The sequence below is a fragment of the Entelurus aequoreus genome, linkage group LG04 (assembly GCF_033978785.1).
Source record: "Entelurus aequoreus isolate RoL-2023_Sb linkage group LG04, RoL_Eaeq_v1.1, whole genome shotgun sequence".
NCBI lineage: Eukaryota > Metazoa > Chordata > Actinopteri > Syngnathiformes > Syngnathidae > Entelurus > Entelurus aequoreus.
Window position 1 is genome coordinate 71891896 of NC_084734.1, and position 14848 is coordinate 71906743.

General features: G+C 37.0%; 2 protein-coding genes across 6 annotated transcripts in view; one reads left to right on the forward strand and one right to left on the reverse strand.

Moving 5' to 3' along the window:
* The window catches only part of LOC133649000 (uncharacterized), a 1204785-nt gene that overhangs the window by 29666 nt on the left and 1160271 nt on the right, over window positions 1-14848 (reverse strand). The gene's annotated exons all lie outside the window — the stretch shown is intronic.
* The window catches only part of il12ba (interleukin 12Ba), a 29476-nt gene that overhangs the window by 2878 nt on the left and 11750 nt on the right, over window positions 1-14848 (forward strand). For 3 of the 5 annotated variants that reach the window (XM_062045663.1, XM_062045659.1, XM_062045660.1), the window contains exons 2-3: window positions 7457-7544; window positions 8668-9519. The exons of 1 other annotated variant lie outside the window; for it this stretch is intronic. The gene's annotated coding sequence lies outside the window, so the exon portion shown is untranslated. The remainder of the gene's footprint in view (window positions 1-7456; window positions 7545-8667; window positions 9520-14848) is intronic. One more of the 5 variants, XM_062045661.1, reaches the window with a different exon arrangement.

Genomic DNA, 14848 nt, shown 5'->3' on the forward strand with positions numbered 1-14848 from the left:
GCACAAAAGTGCACTAATAACTTGTTTTAAAATGTCTCTGACATCTTGCACTTTCTGTTTTGAAATGACATGAATGTTTGTGCCACTGCTTAATAACTGTTTAATAAATACACTTTTGGTAAATTGACTTAGTTGTAATTTCCCTCTCTGCAGGAAAGTTTAAAATGAGCATATATTAATGCAGTATGAACAAGAATGTTTTAATGTAGACACATAGAATCATCATACTGCTGTGATTATATGCATCAAGTGTTCATTCAAGGCTAAGGCAAAATATCGAGATATATATCGTGTATCGTGACTTTTTTGAATTTAATTGAATTATATTTATATAGCGCTTTTCTCTAGTGACTCAAAGCACTTTACATAGTGACTCCCAATATCTAAGTTACATTTTTAAACCAGTGTGGGTGGCACTGGGAGCAGGTGGGTAAAGTGTCTTGCCCAAGGACACAACGGCAGTGACTAGGTTGGCACAAGCAGGGATCGAACCTGGAACCCTCAAGTTGCTGGCACGGCCACTCTACCAAACGAGCCATACCGCCCTGACATGGCCTAAAAATATCGAGATATTTAAAAAAGGCCAAATCGCCCAGCCCTAAATAAAATGCCATTTCGATGCTTTGGAAAAGTTATGAAAAATATATTTTTTAGAAGTTTAGAAAAGTCATGGCAATATATCTGAAATGTCATTCATCCAAACAAAAGGAATGTGTTGTAATTAGGGGTTTAACAATTGATCGATACATCGATTGTATTCCTAAATTTCAAGGATAGCGTTCTCTGCTCAGCAAGTTTGCCTTCTGGAAGATAGATATTGATCTAACATCGTTTTAAGAAGTTAATGTATTGATTTTATCAATAGTAGAAAAATAAAACATTGGATTTAAGAACGACAACCTTTATGTGAAGTTTAGCACTTCTAATGATATGGATGTTATACGTTAAGTCTGACTGTCATCAAAACAAAAATGGCAGATACCTACGTTGATCGGAAATGTAATAATAAACGCAAACAACACACAACAATTGCATTAATTACAACACAAACACTTTCAGCTACAGCACGATTGTAAACGCCTCAACAAATAAAAACGACACACAACACAATAATATAAAGACACAACTTAACTTTAAGCTACAAAGGATGGAGGAGACAAAATGGAAGTGACAGCGGAGCTAGTTTCGCCATCTGACCCGGACCAGGCTGAAACGGAAACTTAAGAACAGTGTAATAAACATAGTTTATTATATTATATTCATTAAAACATGTTTTAAAATAAAGTTATTTATAACTGTAAAAGTGGTCACATATCACTTACTTCTACAACTTTGATCATTACACCCCTAGCCATTTGGTCTGTCTGTCACCGAAACGTATCCGCTTTCACTTCCATCACGTCTTGTTGAGGCTCCGTGTTTATGAACATCAAAGTAGTAGAAGGTCAAACCACTGCTCATTTAAAATGAAATTATTTGGTTCTACATAATTTCTTAGGTAAACCTACTGCTAATAGATCCAGAAGAGATGTAGGTTGCACTTTATTTTTGATGTTAATATTGTATTATTTCAATGTTAAAAAAACAACAATAGAATCAGGTAAACTCACTGTAAAAATGCTGGTTATTGTAGTAGTATTAGATTGATTGATTTGATTTAGATGTATTGATCCCCGTTGGGGAAATTCATTTTCACTGCCGTACAGTTAAACAATAGACATTACACATCATGAACAAAAATAACAAAAAGACATCATACATGACCAACACATTTACAGGCTTGTCAGAAATTTCTTGAATATTGAAAATCAGAGCATAAAAGGTTTCCTCTTGTTAATTCAACCTGAAGTGTTGGTTGCACCTTAGTCATATAAGGTTTGAATGCATTGGTCCTTAATTGTTGTTTACCTGCTTGTTTGTCTCTATAATTCATTTATACATAATTCCCTTACAAGAAATAATAGGAATATAAGAAACTTCACCTACAGTGTCCAGTATCCAGTATTTATTTCAGTCAAACTACTTGATTTGTTTTTCTTGCTAAAAAGTTACTGAATAGATTTTCAAATGACTGACTCGTTTTGGACCGTACAGTTCTAGAAAAAAAAAAAATATTGTCCCTGAATCGTATCAGAAACCACAAATTCTGAATCAAACCGAATCGTTGTTAAAAGGAATTGTTACGGAAGACACAACAATATGCTCTTTTTCTCCCACTCTTTTTTTTTTTTTGGTGAGGATAATGGATTAATTAATAATCTTAACGTGAAAAACAAGTCTTGTGCTGAAAGATATAATCATCCCCTCTGTTCGCGCTTATGAAGTCAGGGAGGTGCTATAGACCCATAGCAAAGCAAAATTGAAGATGAGATCTCATGTATGTCTTATATGCATCTCCTAGACATAAAAGAGCACTAATCGAGACCAAAGTAGTTTTCTCATTCTTCTCAGATGTATCTCCTGAGAAATAAGGCTCACAGTGAGCACTGTGAGAGATCTCAAAGTTGTCTCACAGTTATCTCTTTTCCCGATTTCAACTAAGACCAAAATGAGAGGTGAATGAGCTAGTCTCCAATATGTCTCAATTATGTCTCAGTGAGAGATATACATGGTTTTGTTTCTCACTACTCACTGTTTGAGTTCTCAGATGTCTCTTTTCTATTTCGGCAAAAAGAAAATTGATGAGTATTGGTTTCAATATGTCTCAATGATGTCTCAGTGAGAGATATACTTGGTTTTGTCTCTCACTGCTCACCATTTGAGTTGTCCGATATGCCTCTTTTCTATCTTAGGAAAAATAAATGTAAAATAAATTTTAATTTGCACAATTTAATTATACCTCAATCATACTCCAGTTTATCTCATGCCAACATTTGAATAAAATAATTAATTCAGGCAATATGGATACATGGTTTGTTATATGGTTTATTTACATAACGTTCTACTTAATTTGTTGATTTCTTATACACACGCCATGTACAGTAACTCAGTGACTACAATTGTGAGATTTAAAACTGAACCCAAACAATACTGATATGATCACAAGACACTTTTTAAGACCTTTTAATATTTGTGAACTTTCTAGAGCAATGGTTCTCAAACTCTTTTCACAAAGTACCACTTCAGAAAACATTTGGCTCTCCAACCACCATGATAAGGACTAATATTAAAATACAGTAGTGTAGTAGGCTTAAATATTCATAAAAAAAGACAGTGTTTTTTTTTTTTAAAGTACATTTAATATATTGGCCACTGAAATATTACAGACAATGCAAAAACTTAATCAAAAATGATACTCCGTATACAGTACATATTTACAGACTTTTACAGCATCCACGGCAACATCACATCGGTGTGTATTTTCAGAGCATTTATAACAATGATCAAATATTTGATTTGTGGCTTCTTAGGCCAGTTCAGTTCTTAATTAGTTAAAACTTTTCAAGTGTGTTTGGGAAATGAACTGCAAACACAATGCCAGGCATAGATGTGAAGTCAAGGAAAACAACTTTACCCAATATGTCATCCAAGGATACTACTGTACTGGCAGAGGTTTCCAATAGGGGAATAACATGACTGCATGTACCATTTGTTACACTATCTTGCAGCAAAGAAAAACCTGCATGTTTAAATTCACGAACGGAGGCCCATTTGGCACATGATTGTGCTATGGTAAAGAAGAAATCAATCTGTTCATACTTTGTTTGTCTGTCATTTGAAAAAAAAACTGTAAAATTGTTTCTTCTATTACCTTTATCGTAGTGTTTTGATGTGAGATAATTTCCCTTAACGTGTGCCCTGTGAAAGATGCCTACTGTTCCAGAATTGATGCAGTGACCAGCATGTACAGTATTTGCAATGCAGAGAGGTGAACTGTGTCCAATGGAAGTTCACTAGATGCTCCATATAGTTTAATCCTAGACAAATCTTTGTTTTCCTGACAGAAACTATCATCTTTAGTCATATGTCTGTAAAATTCAGCTATGACATTCCCTGGGTTAATAGTTTGTGAAATAACAGGAATAGACTGCACAAGTTAGACTGCATTTACCATCTGCATAGGTATATTTTGAGTACCATGTATGAGCCTTAACAAATATCCATTTTTGTCTTCAAAGTGGAAACATGAATGAGTCCATAATGGACCAAGGGCCCTGACATTGTCTGCCAGGTGCACAAGAAGGTGTACATTTGCAGTTTCGTACCGCTCACCATAGAGTGTAGCCATTTGAGAACAAACATTCCACAATAGTGGAATGATGGATCTGTTCAACCGATATAGAGTCCATCAACAAAATGAAAATGGCTTCACTTAGTAGAAGGAAGTGGTTGTAGTACATTGTTGCAAGAATTCCACGGAAAATAACCGTTTTTTGATTGATTGATTGATTGAGACTTTTATTAGTAGATTGCACAGTACAGTACATATTCCGTACAATTGGTAACACCCGAATAAGTTTTTCAACTTGTTTAAGTCGGGGTCCACGTTAATCAATTCATGGTCCATAGAACAGCAAAAGATCCCGGTATTCTGATGCTTTAAAAACATTCTGTGAGATGCCACTGATCGAGGCTATGTAGTTGAGGATGGAGGACAGTCTTCCTGAAATCGCCTGTCAATTTCTTTGGTATTCTTTGCCATGCTAAAGGGCTGACGAGAAAACTCTGTAGAAAACCACAACATCTTCAAAAGGAGCATTTCTTCGAGGAGGACTGAATGTGTGTAATCTACGGCAGTGCCTTTGATAAGGTTATACATTTTAAGTTTGCTCAGGCAACAGGGACCCTTTACCCCTTTGACAATGGTTTTGGTTTCATTTGCGATTTTTCATATCCAGTACAAACTTTTAATTGGTGCGCAGTGGCCCATTTGGATCTCTATGTTGGAATGGAAATACATGGGTGTATCCTCTTTCCCCGGTTTCCTGGCTGTTCGCATTTATGACATCCAAATTTCCCATTGTATTGCACTGAATTAAGGACTAATGCTTTAGCAGGCAAGTCGAATGTTCCAGCAATGGTGAGCACTTTACACACAAAAGGTTCACATGTCAACTCTGCAGGTTTCACAATAATTCCATTGTCTGCAAGCTTACTCAGTGTGTCACTTAGTGGTCTCAAAAATGTACCGTGTTTTTCGGAGTATAAGTCAGACCAACAGAAAATGCATAATAAAGAAGGAAAAAAACATATACTGTATAAGTCGCATTTTTTGGGGAAATGTATTTGATAAAACCCAACACCAAGAATAGACATTCGAAAGGCAATTTAAAATAAATAAAGAATAGTGAACAACAGACTGAATAAGTGTACATTATATGAGGCATAAATAACCAACTGAGAACGTGCCTGGTATGTTAACGTAACATATTATGGTAAGAGTCATTCAAATAACTATAACATATAGAACATGCTATACGTTTACCAAACAATCATCGTTTTCCAGGTTTTCGTTTTGTCATTTCGACACTCCAATACTATGTAAATACAGACAAAGTTTGCTGGAATATACAGTGTGACTTCTTAAATGTAAAACTCGATATTATATTGAAGCAGTGTTTGTTCAGTAATTCATATTGTTACACTTCCAATGTTCTCTGTACATTTATTTCTATCATTGTTATTTCACTATGGGATGTATAAAGTGTATCTTATCACTTGCGATGCAAATAAACTCAAACTCAACTCAACTCGGTGGAGGTGAGTATTGTAGCGGCTGGCTACGGGGTGTTAGCCAATGACTTTGGCTGGGGGGCGGGACTTCCGGGAGGGATAGGGCAGTGACGTTGATAATAGGGAGTGGTGGTTCAAGTTTTGCCGGGAAAAGGGTTAGAGTCTAACCTTTTTCCCGACAAAATTACATCTTGTGCAATAAAGACAAGACAAACAAAGAAGTCGTATGAGCCTGCATTCCTGGGATTATTACAGTATCATAGCTTCTAGCAAGGTGGTTGCACCGTTGAATGCAGCATTTATAGCTCAATTTTCGTAACACGGTGACGTTACAGCAGTTTAAAAAATACTAACTCGTGTGTGTTAAAGTAATTTAAATACCAAAACAATAAATGGTATTACTTACTTTCAGTCGTTATTCCTTCGATGCAGAATTGTTTCTTCCAATCGAAATCACGTCACATCCGCCCACTAAATGCGCATGTGTGTTTTCCAGGAAGAGCAAATCTCGCGAGAATGTTGTTGAGACAGATCCGCATCTCAAAATTTAGATAAAGTTGATTTTCTCCTTATATGTCCATCTGAAAATAGCCATTTTTGGCTATGTGTAACTTTCAAAGGAAGGCAATTCAGAAAATTCACGCCTTCTATCAGACAGCGGCGGACATGACGCGTTGTTTGCCATCAACGTCAGAAGAAGAAGAAGCGGTAAAACAGTAGGTGGCGTAATATTTTAACGTTGTGTGCGCCAATTTGGTAATCAAAAAGGTTAACCAACGAACGAGATTTCTCTACAGAATTTCCTCTCTGGTCAACAAAAGCACCTTGAGGATTCTGGCGGGAACTCTCGTTCAACCCTTTTTTGATTACGCATGCACCTCCTGGTACCCTAGCACCTCCAAAACCCTCAAATCTAAACTCCAAACATCTCAGAACAAGCTAGTCAGGTTACTTCTAGACCTCCACCCCAGATCCCACCTCACTCCTACCCACTTCTCTAAAGTGGGCTGGCTCAAGGTGGAGGACAGAGTTAAACAACTTGCACTGAGCCTAGTCTATAAAATCCGCTACACCTCCCTGATACCGAAGTACATGTCAAACTACTTCCTTAACGTAAATGACCGCCATAACCACAACACCAGGGGGTGCTCCACTAACCACGTTAAACCCAGATTCCGAACTAACAAAGGTCTTAACTCATTCTCTTTCTATGCCACATCAATGTGGAATGCGCTCCCAACAGGTATAAAAGAAAGGGCATCTCTATCCTCCTTCAAAACCGCAATAAAAGTTCACCTCCAGGCAGCTACAACCCTAAACTAACACCCTCCCCGGATTGCTAATAATCAAATGTAAACAATCAAATGCAGATACTTTTTCTTTTTCTTATGCCTTCTGATCTCTCTCTCTCTCTCTCTCTCTCTCTCTCTCTCTCTCTCTCTCTCTCTCTCTCTCTCTCTCTCTCTCTCTCTCTCTCTCTATGTCCACTACTTGATGTCCATACCCCCCCCCCCATCCCCCACCCCCCCTCCACACCCCTGATTGTAAATAATGTAAATAATTCAATGTGATTATCTTGTGTGATGACTGTATTATGATGATAGTATATATGATAGTATATATCTGTATCATGAATCAATTTAAGTGGACCCCGACTTAAACAAGTTGAAAAACTTATTCGGGTGTTACCATTTAGTGGTCAATTGTACGGAATATGTACTTCACTGTGCAACCTACTAATAAAAGTCTCAATCAATCAAAACCTCGAACTAAAACGAGGAAGAAGAAGAAAGCGAAGAAGAAAGAGAAGAAGAAGCGGGAAAGTTTTTGGAAACGACGACCGCAACGCTTGCGACAGAAGACTTGGAGAGGTAAGTATCCTAATATTTTTTAGTTGGTCAACCATGTAATGTTTTGAAGTGAAAATATTTAACTGTTGTGACAACGAGTGGTCCTTTAGGAGGTTGCGGTAACGCTAATGGCGTCTGCCCAACAAGTAATGTTAGTATACATAATGACCTTCACAATTTGATTCTACAGTGCATATTAATTTGGGGGTTTGACTTAAAAATGTTTTACAATACTGTTGTAGGTAAAGTAACAATCGACAAAGAAGGTCCGGGCTGCATTTTATTGGTATGGCTGGCTAGTAATAAATAAGAGATGACATCCAAAAGTGTTCAATGATTAACAAATTTGCTCCGCCATTTTGAAAGCAGCAGTACATTTGATTATTCGTTGGCAGTGGCCAGTATGTTTTGTATCATGCTATTGATTTTATAAACTGCATATATATTGGAAAATAAAGTAGCTGTGTGTGTAAAATTTGAAACATTCATTCATTTAAATGAAACCAGTATTATCAGACAGGTCTTGTTAAGACTAGTTACGTGATATAAGAATCATTTTCCTGTGATACGTGTTTAAAAAGTTATGATTGTCTTAACCTGGTCAAAATGCACCAATTTATGGTCAACCTCTTCAATACGAAGTCATTGGGGCTCGATATTTTATTCATGACCTTTTTTGTTAAAAATGCCATAACTTTCTTAATATGTACCCTATTATAAAAAGGTGCCATCAATCCCCCCGCAACCCAAAATAGATAATAATTAAAATAAGAATTAAACTGTCTGGGTTGAGTTTTTTTTTTTACTATAGCTAGAACGATCATAAACAATCATTTTGTTTACTTGTTTTTGACAGAAGTTAAATATGATTCACCCAAATAGTTAACATCCATATGGAGTGACCCCATATATGTAAATACTTTCCATTTATATTATAGTTCAATCCATCTATTTTCAACTGCTTTTCCCTTCCGTGTCGAGGGGGGTGCTGGCGCCTATCCCAGCTGCGCTCGGGCGAAGGCGCGCAACACCCTGGACAAGTCCACACAGATCGACAGACAACATTCACACACTCGCGTCAATTTAGTGTTGCCAATCAACCTATCCCCAGTTTGTGATCCAAAATTTGTTTTTTCATTAACAGGATGGACAAAAAGAAAATTACAACAAAAAAGAGGTTAAGAGTTCCCACAAAGAAAATGAAGGACCTGCATAATTCTCCTCCCCCAAGTGAGCAATCTGGTAAGTCTCTATGTATGTGTGGCAAAGCGGACTACGGATAAAACAAATTGCAGTGTAGCATGTAGCTAACAAACTGGAAACAGGACTTTATTAGTTTGTTTAGTATTTAAAGAACAGCTGAGAATGCCACCTTGGGAAAGTCGCCCCAAGGAAGTTAGGTAACAGTACCCTAATTGTAATGAGGCCACACACCTCTAAGACAGCGATGGGCAAGCTCATCCTACTGCATATGCTTTAAAATGCATATAGGGATGGGGAGAGGAAATAATCATAACATTGTTGTCCAAATGAGGTGACAAATACCAGTCCAAATTTGTATACTCAAATAAAACATTTTAAACACTTTCTCTTTTGCACTCTCTCTTTCAGGGTGTTTGGCATTCGTCAGATGGGAGGACGGTTATACCGGCAAAATCTTTAGACATTTTGTCAAGATATGAAGCTCCTGTGCAGATCTTAGAACAGGAGATTCTGTTTTAGCAAAGTGGTCAGATGGTAAATTTTATAGGGCAACTGTTGAATATATTTCAGGAAAAGATCAGACTCAGTCACCAAAAGGCTGCCAAACTCCGCAGGAGTCATTTTTAAATATGTTGGAAGCCAATGAGCCATCACACTCAACATCAGGGTCTGACACCATTACAGTAGATCGGAACCCACTGTCTGAACATGATAGTATCACAGCGCTGAATCTATCAAGTGACGGGGCACTTGTAACAGGCAGCAACACTGTTGGACCACCACCACCCTATGGGTAAGCTTGACATTTATTACCTCATGCCTATGGGGCTACAAGTTCAAAACTCTTTATAAAATCAAATTTGGTAAATTTCCAAACCAAAAAAACAGCATTAACTGAAATATTATTTTATCTGCCATCAAATAATTGTTTCAGTAAATAGTATGTGAATGACAAATACAAATATTTAATGTATTTCATTGCCCAAAACCCAACATCTGTATCCACTTTGATTTCAGGATTAAAAGTTCTGAACTTGTTGACCCTGAAAACAATTATTTGCCATCATTTTATTACTTTTTAACCATGGTCAAAATGTTCATAGAGTGTAAATATCCACTCTACAATCTCATGTGTCAAAACTAGGGAGTAACAAAATGAACATTTCATGTCATGGTTACAATTGTTATCACAGTATTGATGAATGTGCTCAAGAAGTACTTGAACACACACTGAAATCTTATAAACAAGTTTTGTTGAGGAAAAAAAAATTGTTACACAATATATACTTTCTTAATAGAAGAAATCTAAGTTTTTAAACATTCAGTTTCACGTCAAAATATAAATTCCGCATTTTTTAAAATTAAATATAAATAAAAATATATAAAAAAATAAATACTAGTGTAAGGATGGGAGTTGAAGGATGAGTGTCAAAAAACAGAGCTAACTTTGCTTTCTTATCAGCAATCGAGCATTAACGAAACACCCTTGGGTTCTCAGAGCAACACACAACACCGGAAATGTGTCCCGTGAAACCTGTCCGACCAGAGCTTTCAACAATAACAAAAGTTCCATGGATGAATTAAGTAAACAATATCAAAAAATAGGATCCTAACAAAATTTGTGGAACGCTCGCCTCGGCCGCAGGTACTTGCTGTTGCTCCGCACTGATTTTCAGGACAGGGAAACCAAAACAAGCTTGCTAGTTAGCATAATTAGCATCATCGAGCTACCTTTCTTGTTGTTGATACTGTTTCGTGATTGGCTGTTGGTGTGTCCCTTCCATTGCTCAGTAAATACTGTTAACTGATTGTCTGTTATAGTATGTCCCTGCCATTGCTCAGTGACACTTCCTGTTTTCTGTTTGCTGGGTTCCCTAATGCAGCGAATCTCGCTTGCTCGAATATTTTATTGAACGCATTTAATATTGATATGATTATGTGTCTATCGCGATATATATTTATTGTTTTATTGCCCCAGTGCTATGTAGTATTGATACTTTAAAAAAATAATTGGGGCTTGCATGGGAGCACTACGTGCGGATAGAAATGTTCCTCTTTTTTGTGAATTTTCCTCTTTTGTCAAAGGTTGCTCACATGCCTGTACTTCCTCTGTGAAATAAAGGAGGTAGGGCGGAAATCTCAATAAGCAATAGTTTAAAAAAACATATTTAAACCAAATATAAGTACTGGTTTGACAGTTTATACTTAATTGTACATTTCATAAATAATCCTGAGATATATAAAGTAATAACTTTTTGGTGATAGTCAATATGTATAACTTAATATTAAAAAATCTGTCATAATCTGTTAGTTGGTATTGTTGACTAAGTGAGTTGTCTATTTCCTTGCAGTCAAGATGATTTCATCTTCAGTATTGGTCCAGTTCCTTTGTGTTTGATGTGAAATGTTTCTGTTTAGGAGTACCGTACAGAACGATTATAGATATGGTAAATTGTGGTCTTGGTACATTTATTTTCATTATTGGTACGTCCATCATAGAGTAAGGAGAACAAATAATTTATGCACTGCTGATTTTGTAGATTTAGGTCTGTTACTTATATTATTATTATTATTATTATTAATAATAATATCATTATAGGCACACTTCAATTTTAAGTGATAGAATCCAAAACAAAAATCTGTAAAATCACATTGTATGAATTTTTTTTAAAGTAATTGATGTGCATCTTATTGCATGAAATCCATATTTTATACTTCAGATAAATGAGGTAAAAAAGAGGAAAAAAATGCAAATTACCTGAAAATCATACAATGTCATTTTTTGTTTTGTTTTATATTTTACAGAATCACCAGTCTATTAAATACTTGTTCTCCTTTGGCCGCTGGAAGTTAAAATGCGGGTCAATTCAGTAATTTTTTTGTAGTTGTGAAGTGAATTACATTTATATAGCGCTTTTTCTCAAGTGACTCAAAGCGCTTTACATTGTGAAACCCAATATCTAAGTTGCATTTAAACCAGTGTGGGTGGCACTGGGAGCAGGTGGGTAAAGTGTCTTGCCCGAGGACACAACGGCAGTGACTAGGATGGCGGAAGCGGGAATTGAACCTGCAACCCTCAAGTTGCTGGCACGGCCACTCTACCAACCACAAGTTCAGTATTTCTCATCTCTTTTGATATTGCATATATATATATGGACAAGTTGGGTTTATAGAATGGTAATCTATGGTTCAATGAAATTTCATGATAGGTTTACCAAAGAGGGAACCATCGGTCCATCACCCTACAGCGGCAATACAGCCATACCATCACCGTATGGCCTCCACGTCAATTGTCAATTTCTCTATGGGGGCCATACATCTAGCCTACCACCGTATGGCCTCAACATCAAAGGTCCATCTCTCTACGAAGACCATGCATCCTGCCCATCACTGCATGACTTCAACACCGCTGGACCATCACCAAATGTCTACAACACCTCTGGTCCTTCACCCGGCGTACACCCCCCGCTAGCTGGCAAGCTAGCTGGGTTAATCCACCTGACAAAAAAAACCCCAGCTTTCCTGGCACCGGACAGGAGAGATGCAGGCAACCCATCTGTCGAGGACACTATCTCATATCGACCGCAGGCAGAAAAATCATGGACGCCATGTGATGGATGTAGGAAGGAGTTCGAAAAAATCCTGCGAGAAAAGCAACGAATCGAAGTAGTCCTCTTGAAAATAGGCAAGTAATTCATGCTAATTTGTTCATAATGTAATTGTTATATTTACTTAAATTTGTGATTGGGACTTAACACATTCTTTTCTCATTCTGGTATTGTTTGTGCTATTTTTTTCCCTTTCAGATCCGGGCCAAGTCAGAGTACTCCAAACTGTCTGTGACCTGGAGACAATTACAGCGATGGCCCTCCTCAACAATTGGGCCAGCAGGAGCTCTTTCCTGAGAGCGGCGTATTCATATCATCATTCCACCTTGCTGCCATGAGTCATGCTTCAAAGCCCAATTGTATGCGTCTATTCCATGCACTTTTGGACCACTTTTTTACAGTTGAGTGTCAAAATGCTGTCCCTTTTGGTCACCCTGGAAACAAACCTGCTGGAACAGGAAAGTGCATCCTTGACCGGAAAAAAGTTGAAGGAATCCTAAGTAAGTTTTCCCGAACTGAGGGTGTTTTCAGGCCAAAATTGTGTAACAATAATTAAATAGAAGTTCAATACAAAAAAGTTTGATCCCTTATTGATTACAGCACACTAGAAGCATAACTGAATGTTACATAATTACAGTTTGTGATTGGCCAAAAAACTAGCTTTGTGATAAGCAATATAGTGTTATGTCCATCAACTTGAAGTGTGGTTGTGTGTATTAATGTACTGTATGTCCAGGGTTTCCGCAAGGCATTAAATGGATTTTGCGTAAATTCAGGACTTAAACGGCAATAAAAAGCATTAAATGCGTTGTCCAGAGGCATTTAAAAAATGTAATACAATTGTAGCACATGACCGATAGTCAATATGTTAAACGGTAAATGAAAATTAACTTAAGAACGTTACGGTCATCGAAATTGCTACGTCTGTCTGTGTGTTTCTTTTTTTTAGCTGTAGCTGTTAAACTGCATACAAGAGGTATTGTAAGGTGGGAACGTGACAAAAGCACTGCCTCGATACGGCAAAATGAAACTGCGCTGGGGGCCTAAACTTTTCCATTCTTTGGTCACTGTAGGCGTGTAGTCCTTTACTGTGACACCATGTCAGAATAATGGGGAAGCTGAGCTTTTTTCATACACAACTCGTTTATTTCAATCACCTCCACTTCAACACATATGAGCTAACTTGGCTAACATTAGCAACTGTCGTGACGCAGACGCCTCAAGTGATCTACGCTGGCTTAGGATGGACAAACAAGGCAATTTTCACAGTAGACCACAATTCTTTTATTCTCTGATGTTCCCACAATAAATGAATACAAGACATGACACTCGATACATAACTTGCTATTTACTGTAAACATTTTAAACTAACAGAGAGGGTGTAAACTACAATATATTTAATATGTTTAATTGACATACCTTTTTTTTTGCATCTTATTGGCATTTTTCCAAATATCGTTCTGTATTTTTGTAAAATGTCTACGGCCATGCACAGTCAAAACACCAGATGCTACTCCAGAAAAATAAATAAATACAAATACATTCTCCAATTAAACAGCTTTGTAAGCCAATTCTAATACACTAGATAGTAACAGTTAATGTAAACTTTTCAACTAATTAACTTGTCTAATGCTTACAACTGTGTGTATACAGATAATTGTAAGCTTTTGACTATATATAATAACTATATGCAGTTGCACATGGGCATTACATTTTTTTAAGTACCAAAAAATGGGATTAAAAAGCATTAAATTAGATTTGCATTATTATTATTATTATTATTATTGCATTGCATAGATTTGATACCTGTAGAAACTCGGATGTGGCAAACTTACGAATGCCTGATTATTATGTTCTTGTCTTACAGCGTATGTCCTGAGATGCGGTACCCTTCCTGATTGGGACAATGTTGAGGAGGCCAAGCTCAAGAAAGCTTTGGTAAACAAATGTCGGGCCAGAGCAGGTTTTAAGTAGGCCCTTGTAACTGCCAAGTTCATTCTGGGGTAGGATGTTTCCTTTGTAAACATGTTAATATTTTGGTCTGGGGTTGCACAGTACATATTGTATAAAATTGCCATATGATGTAGCTTTTAGTACAACGTTATACTGTGACAATGCATATTGAGCTGTGCTGTGTCTCGCAAATTTGGCACCGATGCAACCTCACTAACAAGCTAGCGGCTAATATCCCTTCACAGTGCAAAGCTGTTTCCAAATAAAAAAATAATACAATTGGAAATGACGCAGTATGTTACTGCTTACATAATCAGGTATATTAGTAGCTTTTGTAACCAATTTCAAAATGTTTCAATGATCATTTATGTACCAAATGTTATATTGTTATCGCAGGAGGCTGTTCTATTGTTTACAACAGTGTTTCTTAATCACAGGGCTGGGGCCCACTGTTTGGCTGTGAGTACCCCTTGGGGGCCGCCAACAAATATCTGTTTCTTAGCTGTGGTCCGTCCATATGGGCCGCAATGGTCAATCAATTTGAATCAATTTAAGTGGACC